Source organism: Erinaceus europaeus, chromosome 12, assembly GCF_950295315.1.
Source record: "Erinaceus europaeus chromosome 12, mEriEur2.1, whole genome shotgun sequence".
Taxonomy (NCBI): Eukaryota; Metazoa; Chordata; class Mammalia; order Eulipotyphla; family Erinaceidae; genus Erinaceus; species Erinaceus europaeus.
The window spans coordinates 61504999-61531214 of NC_080173.1; positions in this window are offsets into that span (position 1 = coordinate 61504999).

The following is a 26216-nucleotide window of genomic DNA, read 5'->3' on the forward strand; positions in this document are numbered from 1 at the left end:
CCCCTGGCTCTCCATCTGCAGGGGAGTTGCTTCACAAGAGGCACAAGACATCTTTCTCTATCTTTCATCTATCTTCTCTTCCTTTCTCAATTTCTCTCTGTCCTATTCAATAAAATTGAAAAAAAAAAAAAAGATCTCTAGGAACAGTGGATTTTCAGTGCTGGAGGTAACAAAAAAAAAATGGGAAGAGCTCCTTGTAGTGTTAGAGTTTAAAATAGCAGTAGTTGGGAGTCGTGTAGTAGCGTAGTGGGTTAAGCACATGTGGCGCAAAGTGCAAGGAAAGGCATAAGGATCCTGGTTTGAGCTCCCTGCTCACTACCTACAGGGGAGTCGCTTCACAAGTGGTGAAGCAGGTCCGCAGGTCTCTCTCTCTCTCTCTCTCTCTCTCTCTCTCTCAAAGGAAACACTGACAAAACCATAGGATAAGAGGGGTACAACTCCACACAATTCCCACCACCAGAACTCCGTATCCCATCCCCTCCCCTGATAGCTTTCCTATTCTTTAATCCTCTGGGAGTATGAACCCAAAGTCATTATGGGAAGCAGAAGGTGGAAGGTCTGGCTTCTGTAATTGCTTCCCCGCTGAACATAGGCATTGACAGGTTGATCCATACTACCAGCTTGCCTCTCTTTCCCTAGTGGGCTGGGGTTCTGGGAAATCAGAGCTCCAGGACACATTGGTGGGGTTGTCTGTCCAGGAATGTCTGGTAGGCATCATGGTAGCATCAGGAACCTGGTGGCTGAAAAGAGAGTTAACATATAAAGTCAAACAAGTTGTTGACTAATCATAAACCTAAAGGCTGGAATAGTGCTTATGAAGAGTTGAGGGGGACCTCTGTTTTGTAGATAACTAGTAGGCATATTTTAGTTATATTCCAAAAGGCTTGTGGCTATACTAGTTTTTTGTTTGTTTGTTTTTCCCTGAGCCTGAAATCTGATATGCAGGTGGATCCTCTACATTATTGTCTGGGGAGATATTGCCATGGCTGGATAAAGGACCAGAAAGCTGGATCAGGGACAAGAGTAGCTCCCAAATATGGGAAAGGTGTATAAATATAATTGACTGTACACCAGGTTCCAGATGTCATCAGGATGCCTGCCAGGCTTCCCTGGACTGAAGACCCCACCAATGTGGCCTGGAGCTCCGCTTCCCCAGAGACCCACCATACTAGGGAAAGAGAGAGGCAGACTGGGAGTATGGACCAACCAGTCAACGCCCATGTTCAGCGGGGAAGCAATTACAGAAGCCAGACCTTCCACCTTCTACAACCCACAATGACCCTGGGTCCATGCTCCCAAAGGGATAGAGAATGGGAAAGCTATCAGGGGAGGGGGTGGGATATGGAGATTGGGTGGTGGGAATTGTGTGGAGTTGTAACCCTCCTACCCTATGGTTTTGTTAATTTATCCTTTTTTAAATAATAAAAAAATAGAACACAAGCACAGAAATATAATTTAAATATATATATATATAGTTGACTGTAAACCCCATCAATTTGATGTGATCTGGGGCCTATATTCAGCTTAGGAGTCTATATGACATATATATACATCACTGTAGATCCCAGCCACATTCTGTGGTCATCAGTAGGAACGTACCAAGCTGCCCCACTATCAGGACCAATCTTCCTCAGGTGAAGGTATGTTGTCCATCCTCCCTTCGGAGGATGAAACATTCTCTACTATTGTTGATCGAAGTTGAAGTCAGGGTCCTATGGGAGCACACAAGGGGATAGTTTTGTTGTTCCTGATAGAGATGCCCAGTAACAATGGAAAGAGGGATTTGTTGGAGGTCTAGGCCCAACATGTCTGTTTGGGAATCTCAGGACTCCCTGAATAGGACCCCAGCTAATGGGGTGGACTGATAGTGACTAAAGAGTCATCGTTAAAGTATGTCAGTCTCTTGCCCTTATTTAGCTTTTGCAGTCCTTGCTTTGATAAGGATAGCCTGGGAGTGAGTGAGGGAAGTAGAATATAAAGTAGGTGAGGATGATAACTAAGTCTTAGAAGATACTATTTCATTGTGAACTTCACTGCAGACTATTGTGTACTTTTGCTTTCAGATATATATTTTGCCCCTATTTATGGATACATGTGAACATATGCCCTATCTCTGGGGACCTGACCTATATCTAAGTTTTGGGACTTTGTTAGGAAGTGAACCACCTGGAATGGAATTAGAGAATCCATGATAGGAAAGGTCTCACTTCAGTAACAAGGCTGAAGGGCTGATATTCCATGCCTGACGTCTCTGGACACAGTCTGAAGTGAAGCATAGCGAGGTGGTACTCATTGTGTTGATTAGGTTGGGATCAGTAGATGCAATATCATTTGGGATGAATTGAGAGAAGCATGCAGGAAAGTGAGCCCCACTCTAGAGGTTCCAGGACTGGGGAAATATAGGCTCTATAGAGGAAGTGGGAGGTTCCTGCTGTCTCAGGGTTTAAGCAGGCAATAGATAGTTATTGCTATAGTCACATTATTTGGTAATTGGGTTAACTTTGAAAAATCCCATTGTTAGGATTTCCTCTATCATACACAACATCACCATAATTTATGTAATTTGACATTATTTGTATATAGCTGTGCCACTGGTTGCTGGAGATATTAGGCTGGTCTTCCATCCTACCTCCATCCCATAGCAAGTTCTTTATGAGGATGTTCTGTAGGAATGGCCAGTGTTCATCAGCATGGACCTCTGTGACTGCCTGCTGTTAGGGCACACTTATAGCAACTGGAAGGTCCCACTGAAATGAACCTCCATAAAAGATTTGATCAACAATAGTTTCTTAGCTCATCAGTTTTCAATTTTATGATGTAACTTATAAATCTATGCTCCTCTCAAATGTATTTTCTTAAAATCAGACAATATGACCATACCATTGGTAGAGGCAGAAATTGACAAAGACTACAAGGATGCTAACTTAGAATTATTTCCATTAATATCACTATATTGATTTGGTGGTGGAAGCTATATGGAACTATAATCTTAGAGATCACTACTAAATCACTAATAAAAAAAATATCAGAAAATCAGTATGTTGGTGAAAGAGGAAGGCACAGGACAGGGAGGAAATTTCTGATTCTATGTTAATATCAGGAAAGTGTCATTTGGCTAACCTTTCTAGGTATCAGCCCAGGAAAGCAAAAAGACCAATTCATTCTGTCGCTATTTTTAAGTCCCTGAATTGACTGGTTCATTTTCTTCAGATGGAAAAGTAACAAACAGCCCTGTTCCAAGTACAATAACTGACAGAAGTTTACATGGTAAAGGGTAATTGCTGAGTGCTCTAGCTTGCATTTGTATTGTGAACTCTACCAAGTAATTAACCCCATATATAAATTACAATAAACTTCACCATGGATGTTTTCAAACAAAAGCAATTAAACCCTTATTTCATATTGTTCTCAAGAGTTTTCCTTCGTTCTTGTACACTAAAAAATAGCAATCTTAAAAGTAGTATTGCAACATATATTTACTCTCAACCTGATGCCAGTTGGGATGTGTATAGCTGTGAGTGTGTGCAGATGTCTACATACACACATGTGTATGGATGTATATGATGTTTGCAGGTGGCAACAATGCATGCCCTCCTATGTGTTCATAGATTCAGGCTTCTCTAGGCTATACAGAATAGTTTTATGTTTCAGTGTCGTTTGCTTGAGTTTCTCTCCTGTCCAAATCATCTGTTGTTTTCTCTTTGACTCTCAGTTCAGTGTTAATCATGATTGAACATTTAGTCCTAGATGAACTTATAATTAAAATATGGTATCTAGGAAATAAACTAATGAATAAGACTCCAAGGCTGTCTCCTGTTATAATCTGAAATGATATTAGGTTCTACCTCAAATTATTTTATAAACGATTATAAGAAACTAGACTATAACATTTTATAACCTATTATGAAATACCTCCTATCTTAGTCAACTATTATATAAAATATATCTTATATAAATAATGATGTCATTCTTTCATACTTTGATGTTCTGTCCTCCTGGGCAATTAGGGTAGTTAAGAAATTAGTTCATTCTAATCTGTTCTTTGCTCCTATAGCCAATTGTTTTCCTTTTCTTTGACAAAGGAGAGAAGGGGGAGAGGTGGTAGACAGGAGAGCTATTTGCAGAACTCCATTGCTCATGAAGCATCCCTCTTCAGGTGGGGACCAGGGACTTGATGCCGGGTTCATGCACATGGTAATATGTGTGTTCCACCACCACCCAGTCCCAATCTATCCTTTTGATGAGGGATTTAGGATGCACACCTAGCTTCAGATGTGATGATAATCATCTAAAGTATAGTATTTGTGAAGCTATTCTGTTTGTAAAATACATATATGTGTGTGCATCTGACTCACAACCAGTTAAGAAAAAATGACTATTCTCTGATTAACTTTATCAGATCAGAAAACGATTATTTTCAGATTAAATGAACAACCCCAGACCATGTATTGTTTGAGCTTTGGTTAGAACTTCTTTTTTAGATTCCTTACCTGATACTCTTGGTATAACACCATGAAGCTTATTATTTTAATTCTAGTGTCTCAATAGTAACTACTTCAAAGATAAAGATTCTCTAGTACATATATTATTTTTAGGAGATAATAAATGTGAAAACAATTAACTTGCTTCAGTTACTCAGGCTTGAAAACAATGGTTTCCCTGCAACTCAGAGATGCTTTTTGTTCTTGAGGCTGGAAACTTTTTCATCCTCAGAATGCATTTTGAGTTTTACCTTCTCTGAAGGTTATTGATTAACAAGTCTGTTTGTTCTATTTTCAAGTTTCAGTGATTGCTGAAAATGGAGGAAATAGTTTGAAGATCTTCTCATTATAGTTCAGCTTATTGAACAATGAACATTGTAAGGACTATAAAAATATCTCTGGAAGGAAACTGTCAGATAGAAAAATAAGTTTTTATAAATAAAAACTTTAAAAAATCCTCTTACCAGAATTCCCAAATATGAAATAGCAACATTTCCTAGTTGCAAAAAAAAGAAAGAAAAATATGCTGTAATTGTGAATAAAAGTAGATGTCAAAAGTTATATGAATAAAAAGGGGAGGCTCCATAAAAATATTCTTAGGTGGAACATGTTATCAGACATGTGTACTGAAAGGCATCATCATAAACTGTAAGAACAATGAAAGAGAGTTTTAGAAAACAAAAAGCAGAAAAACTGTTATTATCACTTTCAGAATAAGAAATCTGTTGGTAGAGTTTGCACTATGGCCACCAGAGGAATATAAAGAACGTATAGTCAAAAGATTAGAATGGGAGGCACATGGCAATTCCAGTGAAGAACACTGAATAATTCTCTGCTTTCTTCTACTGAGTCCTGTAGGACTATTTGACAAGTGAGTCCTCAGAGACCTTTAGTTTTTGGGTAGAGCAATTTAAAAGGACTCTCAAGACACAGGTGGTATTTCCACCTCTTCTGTTAAAAGGTCATGTCTTTGGAAAAGAAGGGAGGCTAAGTGTGTGACAGCTAAAGATAGCATTCAAGAGAAGATGCTAGTTTCCTGGATTATGGTACTAGAACAAAGGGTCCTGGCTAGGATCTGGGCACACTTCACAGAGACTAGGAAGAATTTATTTGGCAGATAATTCTAAGATGATCAACAGAATTGAAATAAGACTGTTGTTGGAGAGAAGGGAGAAATGTCCAAATAAATTGCAAAACAGGATTAAATGGAAGATGCCATGTAACACAGAAAGAAACAACTGAGAAAGGAAAGGGATTTCCAGTACTTTTTAAAGCAATGTCTAATGATATTTATATACCAAAATTACAGAATAGATTTAATTTGATATGCAATATTCATGAAATATATATATATAATTAACTAGACATTTCTCCAGGATATGTCTACTTTATAATGAAGCCTATGACTGTAAATATTTGTAGCTTTTATTTATCACTATTATTATTATTTTGTCTGCCACCAGGGTTACCTCTGGGGTTCACAGTCAGCACTACTTTCCACTGCTCCTGGTGGCCATCTTTTGTGTTTTTTTTTTTTTAATTGGATAAGATAGAGAGAAATTGAGAGGAGAGAGAGAGATAGAGATGGAGAAAAAGAGATACCTGCAGACCTACTTCATTGCTTGTGAAGCATCCCCTGCAGGTGGGGAGTGGGTGTTTTTAACTCTAGAATTTGTGCATGATGATGTATGCATTTAGCTAGGTGTGCTACCTCCCAGCCCCCAGTATTTATAGGTTTTGTAGAGCTATTAATAGAAACACTGGAAATTGAAGAAGCATTGGGTTTTGAAGCATGACTTTACAGCCTTAAGTGGCTTGAGTTTAGGATGCAAACCAGAAAAAAAAAGTGAATATATAATTGGATAGGATCTAATTTTTAGCTTTGCTGATATTCTCATCGAACAATGGAACAATGTCTTTAATTCTTCCCTTACATTACTAGTAGCCTTGACAGCCCTTCTAAAAACTTTCAATTGACACATTTCAAGTTATTTTTTACTTTTGGCTGGCTGTGTGTGACCCTTCTTATTTGAGGCCAGGGAGCTATCAGAGGCTCCTCACCCAGGTTTAATCCACAGACTACCATATGTCAGAGTTGATCAGTATCCCAGTCTCTTTATTTATTATAAAAAAATAAACAAATCTCCTTTTTAAATCCTTATAATAATTATAAGGATTCCTTATAGTAAATCTCACTTAAATTCTAGTTAGAGGAATTGAGAGGCACATTTATTGCCTATTACGAACAAGAATAGGAGAAGAATTTAGGCCTGTATAGTGTAGTCATACACCAAGACAATTTTATAGATTTTAGAGAGTAAATAAAATCAAAAGCATTTAAACTGTGAAAAATTGGAAAACACTATAAAGTTATATTTAGATAATTTTATATTGTGGTATCTAACCCAATATTATTTAATGGTATTTTTAATATAGAGTATTTTGAAATTACTTATACTTTTAGACTTTTAAAAATATTTATTTTATTTCATAGAACAGAAAATTGACAATGGAGTATAAAATAGATGATAGATAGATATACAGACAGATAGGGACCTGCAGCACTGCTTCACCACTTGTAAAGTTTCCTTCTTACAGGTAGAGACTAGGGCTTGAACCCAGATACTTGAACTCTGATTCTTCTCATGGTAACATGTACTCAACCAGAGGTGCCACTGCCTTGACCCCGAAATGACTTTTAAGTACATACCTGTAATTTAAAATACAGATGTAATCTTAGTATGAAGAGAGAATTTAATCTCTCTTTACTCTATCAAAAATTGGTACTGGGGCCAGCTTGCTGTTCTAGTCATATTTTTCTCTCTTAAATTTGAACACAAGAGACCATACCTCTCATCTTCCAAAGGTAGTGGTGTCACCATTAGAATAACAGCTCCACCTAACAGAGGCCACCTCACACCATCCCTGACAGCAACACCCAGGACACAAATTTCAAAAGACACCAAATAGAATGAGCAAACCTAAAAGAACTATTGCAGAAATGAACCAGGAAGAATCCCAGAAAAAATCCCAAGTAATTAGAAGCAAATGAAAGTGAAGAAAACATCCAAATGTTAATCAATGTAATAATCACAGAAGTGAGAAAAGTTTTTGAGGGAGATATTATCAGAAGTGGGGAAAACAACAAATGAGACTCTGAAAGAAAACATGAACTACTCAAGGTAAATAGAAACCTAAAAGATGAAACAACTGAGTTAAGAGCTCAACTAGCTGAACAAGCTAATACTGCAATTGAACATGGTACCAAAATAACTGAACTAAGGAATGAAACTGAAGGAAGTGAGAGCAGGACAACTGAAGCACAAAAAAGAATTAGTAAGATCAAGCATGAACTAGAGAAAATTAAAAAAGAAGAGAACCAAAATGAAGGGAAAAAAAACACTCAAAACAATAGCAGAATCATATGGAATGACTTCAAAAGAAGTAATATCCACATTATTGGCTTGCCAGAAGAAGAAAAAGAGAGAAGGAGGAAGAAAACATACTAGAGAATAGAAAAAAATTTAAAACTTCCCCACTGTAAACAACAAAAATAACATCAAGATTCAAGAATCATAGAGTCCCAAACATAATTGATCCAGACCTACATACATCAAGATACATCATAGTTAAAAATGGAAAGGATCAGGAGTTAGATGGTAGCACAGCAGGTTAAGCATAGGTGGCACAAAGCACAAGGACCAGAATAAGGATCCCGGTTTGAGCCCCCAGCTCCCCACCTGCAGGGGAGTCACTTCACAAGCGGTGAAGAAGGTCTGCAGGTGTCTATCTTTCTCTCCACCTCTCTGTCTTCCCCTTGTCTCTCCATTTCTCTCTTTCCTATCCTATAACAATGATATCAATAACAGCAACAATAATAACTACAACAATAAAACAAGGGCAACAAAAAGAGAATAAATAAATAAATATTAAAAAATGAAAAGGATTCTGAAAGCTGCAGGAGAAAAAGAAAGAGTCAGGGCCAGGTGGTGGTATACTTGGTTGAGTGCACATAGTACTAAGCACAAGAACCCAGGTTCAAACAGCCAGTTCCCACCTGCAGGGGGAAGCTTCATGAGCGGTGGAGCAGGGCTTCAGGTGGAGCAGAGATGTCTCTGCCCCTCTCTGTCTCCCCCTTCCTCTCAATTTCTGGCTGTCTCTACTCAATAAATAAATAAAGATAATAATAAAATAATAATAAAAAAGGAAATCACATAAGATTATCAGCAGATTTCTCATGTAAACCCTAAAAGCCAGAAGACAATGACAAGATATATATATATATATATATATATATATATATATATATATATATATATATATAGTGCTAAATAAGAAAGGCTTTCAACCAATAATTCTGTATCCTGCTCAAAGGTAATTCAGATAATGAAGAGATAAAAACTTTCTCAAACAAACAACAGTTGTTGGAATCAGCTATCACCAAAACTACCCATCAAGAAGTTCTAAAAGTTTCCCTATAAACAATAACATCACCAGAAACATACCAAATATCAGAGCACTCAGAAACATTTAGGATAACAGCACTTAAATATCATCAATGCATGATATCAATAAATGTCAATGGCCTGAATTTGCCCACTGAAATGCACAGAGAAGAAAGATGGATCAAAAAGCACAACCCAACCTTAGGTGATCTGCAATTTTTTCTAAAGTCACCCCAAAACAGAAACTCAACGGTATACTACGTGACAATGCGTTAAAGAGGAGATTATGGAAGCAATTAAAATATTTCTAGAATTAAATGACAATGAAGACAATAGCTGTCAAAATATTTGGGACACAAGCCAGTATTAAGCTGGATATGCACATCTATACAGACCCATATGATGAAACAAGAAAAAGCTCAAATAAACAATGTGACTACATACTTTAAGGACTTTAAAGAAGAAGAGCAAAGGAATCCTAAAACAACCAGAAGGACTGGAATAAGCAAAATTAGGGCAGAATTAATAATCACATTAAGAATAAGAGAACCACACAGAAGCTAAATGAAGCTAAATGTTGGTCCTTGGAAACGGTAATAACAATTGACAAATACTTGTTCAGACTCAATAAAAAAGCAGGTGGTGGCAGAAGACTCAAATAAATGGGATTGCAAGTGAAAGAGGAGATATCACAACAGATAAGACAGAAAACAAAATTATCATGTGAGGCTTCTATTAATAACTACATGCCACAAATCTAGAGCATCTGGAAAAAAAATGGAAAAGTCCCTAGAAACATATAGTCTTTCAAACTGACCAAGAGGAACTAGAAAACAAGAACAGATAAATCATAGTCAAAGAACATTGTTTAAATTTTTTATATTTATTTATTTATTTTACCTCTTGTTGCCCTTGTTGTTTTTGCCTTTTTAAAAATATTGTTGTAGTTATTATTGTTGTTATTATTGATGTTGTCATTGTTGGATAGGACAGAGATAAATGGAGAGAAGACGGGTAGACAGAGAGGGGGAGAGAAAGACACCTATAGACCTTCTTTAACCACCTGTAAATTAACTCCCCTGCAGGTGGGGAGCCGGGGGCTCAAACCAGGATCTTTCCGCGAGTCCTTGCACTTTGTGCCACTTGCACTGAACTGCTGGTATGCTTCTAATTCTGCTTCTAAAACCCCTTCTGTTTCATTGGTTTAATTCCCCCTGCTTAACACTGTATTCTATTTACATAACCACTGTTAACTAAGCACTACCCTGCCTGCAGGGCATTGGTTTAATCCCCACTGGTTAATGATGTCTTTTTGCTCCGCCCCCTCTCATAGTACACCCTGATTTGCACCAGTCTCTTTTCACTCCACCCTCTCTACGTCACATCCTGTTTCCACCCTACTTGGTGAGTATATATATAAGGACAGGATTGTGATTATATATAGTTTACCTTAGCTTAGATTGTGCTGCGTTCCACATGAATAAAGTGATACTGCTGCCCAGCTCAGCCATGAGTCCCTGGTCGTCTGTCTCCTGCCTGCAAAGCTAGCCTGGCACTTAACCCTCTGAGCTATTGCCCAACTCCCAGAAATTTAAACATTTATCAAGAATTTTCCCCAAAATAAAAGTCCAGGACCAGACAGTTTTGCAAATGAATTCTATAAAACCTTCAAGAAAGAGTTAATATCTCTTTTTTAAGCTCTACCAAAATAGTGAAGACACAAATACTACTTCAGTCTTTTATAAAGCTAGCATCACCCAGATATCAAAAGCAAAGACACATATACATAGAAAGAAAATACAGAGCAATATGTCTGATAAATATGCATGATAAAATATTTAACAAAATTTGAGCCAATAAGATATAGCAGTGTATTAAAAAGATTATATAACATGACCAAGTAGGATTTATCCCAGAGGTGCAAGGCTAGTTTAATCAACCAATGTGACCTACCACATCAATAAAAGAAAAACCAAGTTCCACATGATTATACCAATAATTGCTTCCTCTGTAAATTCCTGGGTTTGAGCACTGGTACTACATGAAAGTACTATAGATAGCACTATGGGAGTTCCATGAATGATTAAATAGTTCAGAGATATTGATCTTTCTTTTTCTAAAATAATGAAACACATGCCCTGATGTGGTCTAATGCATCTGTGAGTACCCAATGTGTCATGAAAAAAATAAAATAAAATTTTTATTCCATTAAATCTGGGACATCTCACACATATTTACCTCATTGGCAGTTTCATCTTTTAGGAAGTTGAGATAAGACATAGAAATAAATTCCTTGTACTTAGTATAGGCCTTCAAAGTGATATTGAACTAACAGCAGGACATAAAAGAAACACCTCTGGAGAAGGTAAAAATACAGTGAGCATTTATGGAGAAGGTAAAAATACAGTGAGCATTTATATTCTAAAGTTTCAAGAAATTCAGAAAAATAGGTAGAAATTAACTTACATAAAGATGACTCCTAATATGAATGGAGATTAGTAAGTTTGAAAAGTATCAAAAGTTAACACTCTGGTCAACTGAACAAAAAAGTCCCAATGAGAATAAATACCCATGAAATTTGTATGGGTATACTGAGTGTAAGAGGGAAGAACTTTCTGCATTTAGTTCTCCAAAGAACCCATTCAATAAATCGATTTGTATCATAAGATGAAGCTGTAATGTCATTCATATTTATTTATTTGTTTTATTGCCATCAGGGTTATCACTAGGGGATTGTTGCCAATACTATGAAGCCTGGTGGTCATTTTTCCTCCATCCACCTTCTTCTTTATTTGATGGGAGAGAGAGAAACTGAGAGAGGAAGGAAAGAGAGAGAGATAGACAGACACCCAAAGACTAGCTTCATTGCTCTCGAAGGTTTTCTTCTTACAAGTGGGGAGTGGGGGCTCAAACCTAGGTCCTTGTGCATTTTAACATATGGGTTCCACTTTGTGCGTCAATGCCTGGCCCCTGCCATTCATTTTTCTAGCTGCTAGCAAGTTGAGTATCAGAGAGGACTAAATATTTTATATACTTTTTATTTTATTTTTATTTATTTATTTTCCCTTTGTTGCCCATTTTATTGTTGTTGTAGTTATTATTGATGTCATTATTGTTAGATAGGACAGAGAGAAATGGAAAGAGGAGGGGCAGACAGAGAGTGGGAGAAAAAGATAGGCACCTGCAGACCTGCTTCACCACCTGTGAAGTGACTCCCCTGCAGGTGGGGAGCTGGGTGCTCAAACCTGAATCCTTCTGCCAGTCCTTGTGCTTTGCACCATAGGCAGTTAACCTGCTGTGCTACCACACAGCTCCTAGGACTAAATATTTTTTATGTATTTTTATTAGTGGTTTAATATTGATTTGCAAAATTGTAAGGGGCTGGTAGCACACCAAATTGAGTGCACACATTACAGTGCACAAGGACCCAGGTTTGAAACCCTGGTCCCTACCTGCAAAAGGGAAGCTTTGCAAGTGGTGAATTAGGTCTGGAGGTGTCTGTCTGCTTCTCTCCTTCTCTATCTTCCTCTTCCCTCTCTATTGCTGGCTATCCAATAAAGGAAGAGATAATTAAAAATTAAAAAATGGTAAGGCAATAGGGATTAATTCCCTATGGATCCCACCACCAGAGTTCTGTGTCCCATCCCCTCCATCGGAAACTGCATTAGTTCTCCCATGGTCACCAATATAGGCTGATGCTATAACTATCTATATCTATGTGAATATAATTTTTCCCCAATTTTAATGGCCCTGCCTTTAGTTCATAAGTCACCCCTACATCTAGTACTACTTCTGGGTATCTCTCTCTTTTTTTTTTTCCTCTTCTCTCTCTGATCAGGTAAACAGTGCTTGGCTTTCTCTTGTGTTTTCCAGATTTGATTTCCCTTTCATTGCCGGTATAAAAACAAGATTCCTGGTGACAAACTAATCGGGTCCTGATGTAATGGGTATATAGAGCCCCCTGGTTGACTTTCTCTATCATTTACCCCTCTAGGAGTATGGACCAAAATTCTTTTGGGGTTGTGTAAGGTGGGATTTTGGGTTTCTATAATTACTTCTCTACTAGACATGGACATTGGCAGGTCAATGCATACCTACATCCTGTTTCGATCTTTCCTTAGTAGGAAAGGACTCTGGAGAGGTGAGGTTCTAGGAAGCATTGGTGAGGTCATCTGCTAAGGGAAATCAGGATGGAGTAATAGTAACATCTGCAACTTGGTGGCTGAAAAAACTAAATCTTGATCCAACCTTCTTATGTCACCAAAGTCTGTCATAGCACCCACACATTCATGTTTAACAAATAGTCATCATTACTGAATGACAAAACAAAGGATACACACTCAACTCACAGTAAGTTTTTAGATTTTCTGAAAGAACATTCTTCATTTTCAAAAGAATAGGATAAATAATACAAAGAAGAGAAATTAAGTCAAGATTGAGAGGAAATGTTTAAACACTTTTGAGTTCAAGTGTTTAGACCTTACACAATCCCATCCCTGGTTGTTGAAAACATAAATCCAGATGTCTCACTAGCAGTCTTACTGTCTGTCTTTGAAATAATTTAATGAATGAGGGTATTCTCAGAAGATTAGCAATCATAGTTAAGTTTGCTGAAATTGAATTCCCTACATTAAAAATTTTTAGAAAATCCTTGACAAATTTATAGAAAACATGTTTAATTTGTAAGTTAAAAACTGTACAGAGTAGTAAAGAACAAATCACATCATGGTAACTACATTCACCTTGGAGCAAAAGTTTGCCCTCATGATAAATTGATATGACCCCAAAACATAGCTACTTATTAATTTCAACCATTCAACATATCTTCACAATGGATTTATGTCTTGGAAATTTTGTAGCATGAAAACCTCAGGCTCTGCTCTTGGCTCTGTATGACCTATTCTATTGCTTCCAATTTTTTTTAAATAAAAAGATTTGTGAAATTTGGATTCATGTTATTATCTTTTCATTATACCACATTACTTAAAAACAGACAAGGGCAACAGAAGATTTAGAGTTTTAAACCTATTCTACATCAGATACTATTTAAAGAATAGGCAGCATTTAACCTGGAGAAGTAAGGAAAGCATCACTCCATTTATTGGTTGCTCAGAAGTCAGTTTTCTTTTTCATTTGTTTTTGGTTTTTGTTCCTTTTGGTTTTCATTCCTCATTACCTCACTGATGCAGCAATTATTACTGACTAGATCCTGCTCTATCATATCTTCCTTGGCATCAAGAGTTTTATATTACCCAATTTGTATTTTCTTTCTTTATTCCTATTGTCCATTTCATTACAAGTTAACTCAATGCCTCTGGCAAGTGGATTAGGGCCAAGTTCATTCTTAGCATCTGCTTATCTACTCTTTCTCCCTTGGAAGATTTGCGTTTACTACAACTGCACAGTATTCCTAATTCTTTTTTTAAAAAAGTTTTTATTTATAAAACGGAAACACTGACAAGACCATAGGATAAGAGGGGTACAATTCCACACAATTCCTGCCACTAGAACTCCATATCCCATTCCCTCCCCTGTTAGCTTTCCTATTTTTTTAACTCTCTGGGAGCATGGACTCAGGGTCATTATGGAGTACAGAAGGTGGAAGGTCTGGTTTCTGTAATTGCTTCCCTGCTGAACATGGGCGTTGGCAGGTTGATCCATACTCTCAGCCTGACTCTCTTTCCCTAGTGGGGTAGGGATATGGGGAGGTGGAACTCCAGGACACATGGTGGGGTCACCTGCCCTGGGAAGTCCAATTGGCATTATGATAGCATCTGAAACCTGGTGGCATGTTGGTATGCATGAGACCCCTTCTGTTTCATTTGGTTTAAATCCCCCCTGCTTAACACTATTCTATTTACATAACCACTTCATTCTATTTATATAACCGCTGTTAACAAGCACCTCCCTCCAGGGCATTGGTTCAATCCCCACTGTTTCATGATATGTTTTTGCTCCACCCCCCCTCCTTGTCACACCCTGATCCTCTCCTTGTCACACTCTGATTGTCACCAGTCACTTTTCTCTCCACCCTCTCTATGTCACACCCTGTTTCCACCCTACTTGGGAAGTATATATAAAGACAGCATTATGAGTTTTAGAGTACTGTACTTTGAGTTTAACTTAGCTCGTCTTAGATTGTGCTGCGTCCTGCATCAATAAAGAGATACTGCGTACAACCCAGCCATAAGTTCCTGGTCGTCTGTTACCCGCCCGTGAAGCTAGCCCGGCGAAAACAACATAACCTGTCGAAAACAACAGTGGCAGAGTAATGAAGCTGGTGGGTTCACATTCCATGCCTGACATCTCTGGGTGCAGTTCGAAGTAAAGCACGCTGACATGGTACTGGTTGCATTGATTAGGTTGGGATCAGCTGGTGCAGTACAGTTGGTGTGAATTGGGAGAAGCACGCAGGAAAGTGAGCCTCACCCTAGAGGTTTCAGGACTGGGCAAAATATGGGTTTTATAGAAAAAGAGGAAGTTTCCTGTTGTCTTAGGGTTTAAGAAAGCAGTAGATAGTTATAGCTATAACTAAATCATTTGGAAATTGGGTTAACTTTGAAAATCCCATTGTTAAGATTTGATGTAGCATACAAGACCTCACCATAATTTATCTCCTTTTATGCTATTCACTTATATCTGTATCTTATAAAGGAACACCACCAGTTGCTTTTGTTCTCCCTGGTCTAAGCTTTTAGGAGATTCAATATTTCAAAGAACAAGTCATTATTAAAAAATGTATTAACATTTTGAGCCTACTGTTAGAATTTAATCCAGTCACTAATTTGAAGTCTTAAGTGCTTAGATTGAAGGAACATATACTCAGAGCTATGGTCTATGCATCAAAAAGTTTGAGACAACTGATCCATTTCCCCCTCTTATAAATTGAATAGTAATTTGTGATAGCAAACCTAAATCTGATCACCACCTTAAGTTCAAGTTCTGCTTAAGCAACTTCATCTATGTGTGTACTTAGAACTCTTGACAGCTCAAACCAAAATGTCTAAGCTATCACTGATCTTTATAAACCCATGTTTCCTCTTAGCTTTACTAATTATGTCAGTGACACTGCCATTTTTGGCCATAAACCAAGAGAAATTTTCTCTATCATCAACTTCTGTCACTTCCTCTTTTACAGATTAGTTTGAATACATCTATGTCATTTTCATTTCCACAACTGAGACCTAATCAGGTTAACAACAGAATTACTATACTGTATTTTGAGTAGTTTTTTTCCGACTCCCTTTCCAATATTTTTCTAAATAAGATAAACCATTCAAGGATAAGAAGTAGATGAAGCTTTCATCACAATATTAACATCTTCATCAGTATAATTCCATTACAGTTGGCTGAAAGGTTCTCTTACTGTGTTACTTTCAAACTTTAATCAATCTTTAACATTCCAAAAAAATAAAGAGCCAAAGCCTTTTTTTCCCTCTGAGGATTTTTAATCCCAAAATTTCCATTTGTGTTTTGTATAACCTCAAATGATCTATCTATCCTTTTTAAGTTTACTGATTTTAAAAAAAAAGACTATCCTAACAGTAATTGCTTCATAGTACTATGAGAAGGAGTAAATTAATTATTATCAAAGCATTCAGTAGATAAATAAAGCATTTAAGTCAATAAAAAGTTATATAGTCTTTGGTTGTTCTAAACTAGTTCACTTTTCTCCCTTGTCATTAATATGTTACAGGTATGATCCTTAATCTGTTTCATATATTGAACTGTTCTGTCACTTTATGTTTCCACTTAAGATGTCTGCTAGGTATCCATGGAGATTGAAAGCTTGTTGAGAGAAATGGTTGCATCACATATTTCTTTGTATTCCACAATTCATACCAGTGATTTTACTATGAGGAGGTGTGCAAACAATTATTATGTGGTATTATGTTGCTAATTTTCCAGAAGTGAGATTCTAGATTCTATAATTCTCAATCCATCAACTTTACTTCAATTCTAGACTTTATCTCACTGGTTTCCCCCAAAGCACAGCTTTGTATGGTACAGGCCACATCACTTGTTGTACATTTCTGAGTCCTGCATTTGCCAGTTACAACAGGTCTTGGCAGTCAGACAAGACACACAATCTGTAGACAGATCCACCATGAGCCAATCTCACCAGGACAATTTTTGCAGTTTGCTGACAGTTGAGTGGTTGTTTTCCAAGCCTCTAATATGGAACATCATAGGGCCTTTAAGGAGAAGTAGTTGAAGATTTGGGAGTACTGGCTAATTCCTTTACCCCCCCCCCCATTGGAGAGTCATATGCCTGATATTTAAAGTGATCTGGGATGTTGAACTGACATAGAAAAAAATAGTCCATCAAGAGTAAAGTTTTTTTTTAAAAGTAAATTTTGGGTAAAATGGTGTGAATGTTTCAACAAATCTTCTAAAGTGTATCCCAAACCACACATAAATAATGAACTGGAATAGTAACAAAAAGTGCATGGGATATGGCCTTCTGAGTCATTCATACAGTGTTTTTAAGTAGTGGGCTATTTTGAATAAAGAACCATTGGAAAAACATTTACCACAGTATAGTAGGAGAAGGATCTTCAAGTAGGTGCATACAGTGCAGTCTATTTGTTTACACTAAATCCCCATCCCTGTCCTCTGACCTGTGCTGAGGCAGAACACCCAGAATAGAGGTATGTAATGTCCTTAAATTCATAAACTGGTTAACCTTAAAGAAAGCTGTGATACCATTATTTTAAAAAAATTCAAGCATACTTAAATGCACAGGGTCTTCATTCTTTTTAACCAGAGTGTTGTTGAATCCTTTTATGGTCTACAAAGAGTCATAAGAGAAGAACAAGTCACACAGATATAGCTCTGACCATTAAATCCCCTGGGTAGATATACCAAGTTGATAATATCCTTGTCAGCTCCCTGCCCCCATCCAAAGATTATGTCAAATTAACTATCAGACAAATTCCCTCCATACTTTTGGAAGCACATGCATTTATAAGACAGTGATGGACATAACGGACACTGTAGATGGATGTCACTCATCTGTATCTTATGCCTGAAGATTTAATACACATGCCAGCTTCAAGAACAAAGTTCAGGGGCCAGGTGGTGGCACACCTGGTTAAGCACACACATTACAGTGCGCAAGGGCCCAGGTTCAAGCCCCTGGTCCCCACCTGCAGGGGGAAAGCTTCAGGAGCAGTGACCTAGAGCTGCAGGTGTCTGTCTGTCTCTCTCTATCTCTATCCCCCTTTTCCCTCTCAATTTCTGACTGTCTCTATCTAATAAATAAATAAAGATAATAAAATTTTTAAAAAAATAATAAAGTTCAGATTCTAGAAAGGTGTGTCTCTAAAGACAACCAAGCATACCTCATGAAAACTCGTTGTCTATCAAGGTATCTCTGACTGTATCCACCCTTGCCTGAATACCCTGGTGATGAGACCTTCCCTCCTAGAGAATTAATAGAGTACTCCAACAACATATTCTTTCAGAGTTTTACAGGTCACCAAGTGTTATTTGACTTTTGTGTGCCTTCTCTAGTTTGTGTTTCTCCATTAGCACATCTTTCTTAGCCTCTCCTTGCCCTGTCTTCATTCTATCTCTCCATCATGAAATTGCCTACCCTTCATTCTACCTACAGTTACACTCTACTCAGATCTTTCACTAAAGATTCTGTGATTCCCCAGTCTCACAATTTCTTTTGTTTGATCCATTTGCCCAGAGACTTTCAGCAATCACTCAATGTGCATTTGGATATTGAAGTAGATGACATTAATGGATATGAATTGCCAGGCTAGCTTCACCAGAGAGAGACGAGGAACTCGTGGCGGCGTGGTAATACAATTCTTTATTAATGTGGACACTCCAGAGTTAAGTGCAGCACAGCAGGTTTAGGCCACGTGGAGCTAGCAAAATGGCTGCCTCCCACTATGCATGCCAGCCCTTCTCCAGGTCTTCTCCAGGTCGGGAAGAGAAAGAGGGCAAAACCAGGAATAGCAGCAGAATTTATAGGGTAAAAATGGAAGTGGCAAGTGGGGAATGGGATTGGCTAGGAAAGGGGGTGGAAAAAACAAGGAACTCTGGGAAGGTAGAAAGCTTCCATAGCAGCTGTTACGAAGGTTCTAACCAGTGGGATTAACCAATATCCTGCAGGCAGGGCAGGTCTCAGGCAAAACAATGATTATGTAAATAGACCACAGCATCAAGCAATGCAGGGGACCTGGCGTAATGCCCAACATGAATGAACATTTACTTAGTATAAGGAACTGGAAATTCTGGGAAGCGGAAAGCAGTTCCAAGATCAGATGGAGAAAAAATAAGGGGTAGTGGTGGTTTGTGGTCTTGGTATAAAACCTTAGTGAAAGGGTTCTTGCACTATGTACTAGAGGCCACCTATCTGAATTCCAGCCAGTGTGCTTCTGCAGGCTGGTCTTTGTCAAATCACAAAGGTAGTAACAGAGATAAGAAATAAAAAAACAGAAAGACAATCAAGGAGGTTTTTCATCATTAAAATATTATATTCAGAGGCCTGAAGATAGTATACCCCTTAGCTTTTCCATTGTATGGCTCAGGTTTGATCCCCATCATTACATGAAAGTGTCCTGATGGTACTGACGGAATCTTTGGTGCTCCTGATATCTCTCCCTAGCTCTATCCCTCCTCCCTCTCTTCTTTCTCTCTCCTGATAAAAAAGAACAAGTCAGCCTAGAGGGCTTGCAAAGTAGAGCATTTGCATAGTGTACCTGCTTTGTCAAGTGTGTCCCCACTCTGGAGAAAACTTCTGTGCTGTAGTGTCTTTCTCTATCTCTATCTTAAAAATAATGCAGCCTTAGAAACAACAACAAAAACGTCAGCATAAAGATAGTGAAATTTTGCATATGTGAGGACCCAGCCTCCCCCCCCACTATCAACACACACACTACAAACACACAGAACATGAATTTAATATTTAAAGATAGAGTCATACCTATTACAGTACTTTCAGACCTCAAGCCAAGCTCTTGCAGAAAGCACATTTCAGTTTTTCTTCTAAAACTGCCCATAGGGATAACAGTTTAGAAACTTTCCCAGACTCATCCCTGCTGTGTTGGATCATTCTCTTCTCTGCTGCACTAGGATCCTACAGTTGTCTCTACTTTTATAGTACTTATTACATTTAGTTTCTAAAGGTGGGTTGAATTGCATCCCAGCTCCATCCAAAAAAGATACATTTAAATACAAACTCCCTAGATCAGTGAACATGACCATATTTGGAAATAGGGGTCTTTTTAGCTGTAATTAAGTTCATATCTCTGGATAAGGCCATCTTGGATTTACAGCTGACCAAAACTTCAGCAGATTTAGAAAAGAGATATTTGACACAGAGACCATGTGAACATGGAGGTAAAAAAATGGAATTACGATGAGGGCTGTGATGATAGTGAATAGCAAAGACTGAATTATGTATGTTTTTACTGTAGCACTGAAGTGCAGAGATGCTATCTTTGGCTGTTCACAGAACACACAGCATCATGATTTTCAGTGTTTAAGTGAAAGTTGATGGGAAAAATTTGCAATATTTGACATGTATTTCCATGTAAAAAATAAAATGTTATGTCCACCTTAAAAAAAAAAGGATAGTTATAATTCTTATACATGCAGAAACTAAGGAAAAGCCTAGGTTTCCAAAAGCTAACAGATCTCAGAGAGGCTAGGAATGAATTATCCTCTTAGAGTACACAGAAAGAACTAACTTCACTGAAACCTGAATTTCAGACTGCTAGTGTCCATTAGGATAATAATAAAGTTCTATTTATTAAACTATGTGATATATGATAATATTAAACCATATACTATAATATCAAGCCATATAATATATTGTGACAATCCCATGACACTAATGATTTAATAAATTTGTACTTGGTTTGTTTCAAATTTTTATCACAAAAGCTGTGAATTCTTGGAGGAGGGAGGTCATTTTTTGTTCATTTCTAGCATACATGAGGGACACCTAAAACTTCTGATGAAAAGAAAGATCAGTCGCACACCTGGCAAGCGCAAGAACCCAGGTCAGACCCCAGCTCTCTGTCTGGAGGGCGGAAACTTCATCAGCAGTGAAGCAGGCCTGCTGATCTGCAGATGTCTTTCTTTCTCTCTCCCTCTTTTATCCTCTCCCACTTTCTCTTTGACCTACCAAATAAAATAGAAAAAAAAAGGGGGGGGTAAATGGCCCCTACAAGTGGTGGAAAAGGCTACTGAGTCTAAACCTTTGGCATGAAAAGGAAAAGAACCTTGAAGTTAGCTATATAGCAGGAGGATTTATATGAGATACACTATTACAAAATCCTCAAGGACTTGGTCTCATTGTTGAGATTCAAGGATGAGTCAACTACACTTATGGTTAGACTGTTCCTTTATTACTTAATTGCAGGTGGATTTCTTGAACTTTTGGATGGTTGATGGGTGTCCCTTTGTCAACCTTCATCAGTACTAAAATTCTGTAGTATGGATCAAAAGTTTCTTTGAGGGAACATGTTAGCCAGAATTATCTAGAAGATGGACCAGTAGACTGGACACTGATTTAAACTACATTCCCTTCTGAGAGTCTCTGGAATGAGGAATCCAATGGTGCAAATAATCTGTTGTTTGGTTTGGGTTCTTTCTTCTCTAGTTGAGCAAAGAGAGGATATTTTTGGTAAGCTGCTCCCCGTCTTCCAGGAGATGAGTGAGTGAGGATGAAAATATTTACCTAGAGACCACCTAGGCCAGGTCTGAAAACTCCTGAGCCAGGTGGAAAATGTCAGCTGAGTGAGAGTTTTCTGTTGTTAAAGAAAAAGAGCTTGCACATGGATAGCCCAGGAAAGCTGCAGCAGACATCTGAGGCACAGATCCCTGAAGCAGACCCAGTGACCAGTGTGCTTTCATCCTTTCATGTTTTTCCACCAGCCTCATTTTACAAATGACAAACAGCTCTGTCACTTTCTTAAAGATCAGGGCCCTGTCTTTCTCCTCTTCCTCTCTCCTCTCCTCTCCTCTCCTCTCCTCTCCTCTCCTCTCCTCTCCTCTCCTCTCCTCTCCTCTCCTCTCTCCTTTTCATCTCCTCTCCTCTCCTCTCCTCTCCTCTCTCCTTTTCATCTCCTCTCCTCTTTTCTCCCTTCCCCTCCCAACCAACCTACCACAAGAGTATTATGTGACTTTTCCCTCCCTGCCTGGAGAACATTTATTACAGATGCTTAAGTCTTTGCCCATTCCTGAGATCAGCTCAGGCCCTCATACCTACAAGAAGAATCTTTGCCTTGGCAAAACTGTCGACCACATATAAGGGCTTTTTTTTTTTTTTTTTTAAACCAGAGCATTGCTCAGCAATGGTTTATGGTGGTGTGTGTGGAGGTGGGTGGGGGAATTAAACCTGGGATTTGAGAGCCTTAGGCATGAGAGTCTCTTTGCATAACATCATTATGCTGTCTACCTCCCACTCAGGGGCTATGTGTTTTATATTGGACGTTTCTACAAGGCAGGTCTAGATGAAAAAAAAAAATTCATTGACTATGCCCTATACAGGTAAAAGAACTCAATTAGAAATAACAACATTGGTAAAATAGAGGCCAAAGAATTGTTTCCTCTCTTTAAAGTCCTTCCCAAAAAGATCTACACACAAATGCAGTGGACAACAAAGCACTTCTTTTTTTGTAAAACCAGTTTTGTTTTGTTTTTCAAAAATATACACCTCCATGATATTATTTCATATTCATGAGATACCTGCTATAAAAAGCAGGTTGTCTGGTGCTCATTTTATGATATGGAAATAGGTTACGTGAATGGAGAAAGGTCATGACACAGCTATGTCAAGATGGAGTCCAAACCCTATCCTGCTAGTTAATCTCTTCTGGTACTTTTCACTTTTGTAAGAGTGGGCACCTTCTGTTGGATCTTTTCTCTTTGCCAAGGCCTGTTCTAAACACCTGGTCTGAATTGTCTCATTAGTGACTCCTAACAGGACCTTTTAAATAAGAGACTATTGTTACTTAATAAAGAAAATAAGATTTGTCCAGGTAAGGACAGCTAGTTAGTGAGTATTGAGACCAAGATTCAAAGCCAAGCCTATCTAATTCAAAAGTTCTCTTTGTAATTCTAAATCAGAGATTTTAAAACTTAATTTGCTGAGTAAAGTAGCGGTTAGTATCCAAAGCACTCGATCAAGAAACTTTCCCAAAGGATATAAACTTCACATTCACTTATGAATTGGGAAAAGAATGAAAGTTAACATATATTGCCCAGTTAAAATCTGAGAAGCCATTTTAAAAGAGCCAACCATGCTACCAACATGAATACCTCCTAATTTTGCAGGTAAGGGTCTGAGGCTAGCAGAGATTGGAGGTCCCTCTCCCAGTCCCGTAAAGAGAACTTTAAAGAAATCAGGATTCATCTTTGCTTCTTTGACCTCAGACACATCATATACCTCACATACATGTAGCAGCTCTATTAAGGTGAAAGGTGATCAGAGTCAGTGTCACATTTGAAATCCATTAGATGGTGCATGGTCCAGTTGCAGAAACTTTCCTTGCTGGAAATCACGTACCTGTTTTTGTTACAAACAGACAGCATAGCTAAAATGTCCAGGGAACAAAAATTGCTGGAACACAATATCAGTGGGCTTTTTTTTTTCTTTTTTCTTGATAATTGCTTTCTTAATTTTCTTTTGCATTGTGCCAGAACACATAAGACTGCACAAATCTCCATAATTTATTTTGCTTGATTCAGACCCTTTTGACATATCTGTCATGTTTTTGACAGATGCAAACACCCTTCTATTTCTCCTCTCTAGTGCTACATTTGTGGAGAGTAATTAATGGCCCCCACTATCTTTTTTTCCCCACTACTTACAATGAAATAGCCTACAACAGCTTATATAATTTGTTCAGCAATTGTTCAAGACAATTTTTCTTGATCCCGATTTTAAGATGAGGTAACTGAAGCAAGAGAGGTTATGTAATTTTTTCTAGATCATATAGGGAGAAAATAGCAAAGTCAGGACATAAACTTGGGTCTCTGTGACACTAAAGTCTGTTCTTTTTCCATTGCCTGAAGGTTAATGGATAGACTCTAAGTGGAGGCAGCTAAGAAGAAGAGCCATATTTATATAATTAAGATAATAAATAATAGAGAAGGGGATGACATGATGGAAATGATGGTATGTGGGGAAATCTAGGAAAAAAAAACTACTTTAGAGGCTATGGATAGTAACAGAAATTTGAAATTTCAAGCATTTGAAAGTGTAGAAATAAATAATATCTCAGGACCTATAGACTTATAGAAACTAATTGGTGACATTTAAATTACTGAAGGTAAAGTCTGAAGTGTATAGCCACAGTATCATAACCAGGAAAAAGGAGGCAAGTAGTGATGACAAAGAAGGATTTGAAAGTGGTTTCCTTCTCAGGATTATGGAGAGAGCTAGTGGTCTGGCAGCCTCTAGGAAACAATTAGACCACAGGCAGTAACACCAGAGCCTCTACAGATCTGCTGGTGGTTGCAGCAGGCAAGGGGGGGAAGGGGGTGGGAGGAGGTGTAGGTACAGAGAATTCCCTGCAGAAGAAGAGATTTCATCATTGACAGCTATCCCCCACCCCCTAGAACATACTCACTGTGTTTATACTGGTTAAGAGCCCAAGAGAGTATGTTTGAAGCCTATGAACAAAAGAGTCTGTGATGTACCAGAGAACCCACTGGGAAGGGTATCTGCAATGCCACACAAATGACCCAGGTTTGGGACCCAGAATCACATGGAAGGTACTATGGCATTGAAAGAAGCTTTGCAGCTGTGATGTCTCATGTCTCTTCTCATTTTCATGGAAACATGGCCTGACATCATGCATGCACAAGGCCCCAATTAAAAACTAAGGGAAAAAACGAAAAAAGAAAGAAGGAAGGAAGAAAGAAAGAAAAAAGAAAGAATGGAAGGAAGGAATAAAGAAGAAGAGAAAAGGAAGGAAGGAAGGAAGGAAGGAAGGAAGGAAGGAAGGAAGGAAGGAAGGAAGGAAGGAAACCTGAGAATCTTTTCTGGGGCTTGGTAGTGGTACACCTGGTAAAGTGCACAGTGCCACAAGTGTCTTTCCTCTTTATAACTCCCTATCTCTGTCTAATCCTCTGTCAAAAATGGCCACTGGGGGAGTCCTCCAGTCACTGAGTCTCAGTGACAATCCTGGTGGGAAAGAAAGAAAGAGAGAGAGAGAGGGCAGGAGGGAGACATAAAGGAAAAAAATAAAAAATTCATGCTAAGTCGTGTGTATGTCTATGCTGGTCATACAGTTTTCTTTCCTTCTTTGTCCCTCAACTAGTCTAATTTCTCTGTGTTGGAGGATTAGGGAGATTAGATTATTCACTCATATTGTCCAACTCCCAGGACTGGACAGGAGCATAGATCAACCAGCCAATCACCACTTAAATCCACATCTCCTGAGAAAATAATGGATCTTTCATTGTTTTGTTTTCCATTTTTTATATATGGTTACTGCAGTGCCTTCTGCTGCCCTATCTAGCACTGTGAGATCATTTGTGGCTCTACTATGCTGCTCTGTGGGTGTTTTTATCTCAGATTTGTGGTCTAGGCTAATGAAGACATTTATACATCCTTGTTGCATATACCTATGCACACACTCTGGGGAGTTCTGTATAAAGTGGAGGTCAGAAGCAGCAGGCTATGAATTAGATATAACCCAAAATTTGTTTGTCCTACACAATTGTGTTAAGATATCAAATATGTACTTTAGTAGGGGAATTTCACATATTTCCACATTTTCAGCAGCTTCTAAAAAAAATAAAAAGTAGCACTCTGCCAGTCATGGACTGTAATCTCTTGTGTCAGTGAACAGCTGGAAACAATCGGTTCCCTTTACACATAGTATTTTGTTTTTATCTTACCAAAGTCTCCACCACTCCCTTTTGATTGGCACAGGATCTACTGCCCTTATCTACTAGCCCCTCACAGGCATTTAATGTTGAGACTCCAATAATGTATGATAATGGTATGATCAAGAATAAGTTAGCACACAGGAAGCTTGAGTGCACTTGAGTGTTAGGTATAGCTGATTTTTTATTCCTACCTCCTTTATAGCTTCTGTTAAGTATATCCCCTCCCCCCAAAAGTATAGCATCTCATGATGAATGCTGAAATAAAGACATTCCCCTTCCAGTCCCAGGTCCACCTCCTTTGACCCAAAACCCTCATTCTGTAATACTTTACTCTTACTCTTAACTCCTTGGCATAAGCAGAGATATTTCCCAAGTTGATGTTTTTCCCAATGACATTGTTACCGCTTGGGTCACATTTCACCAA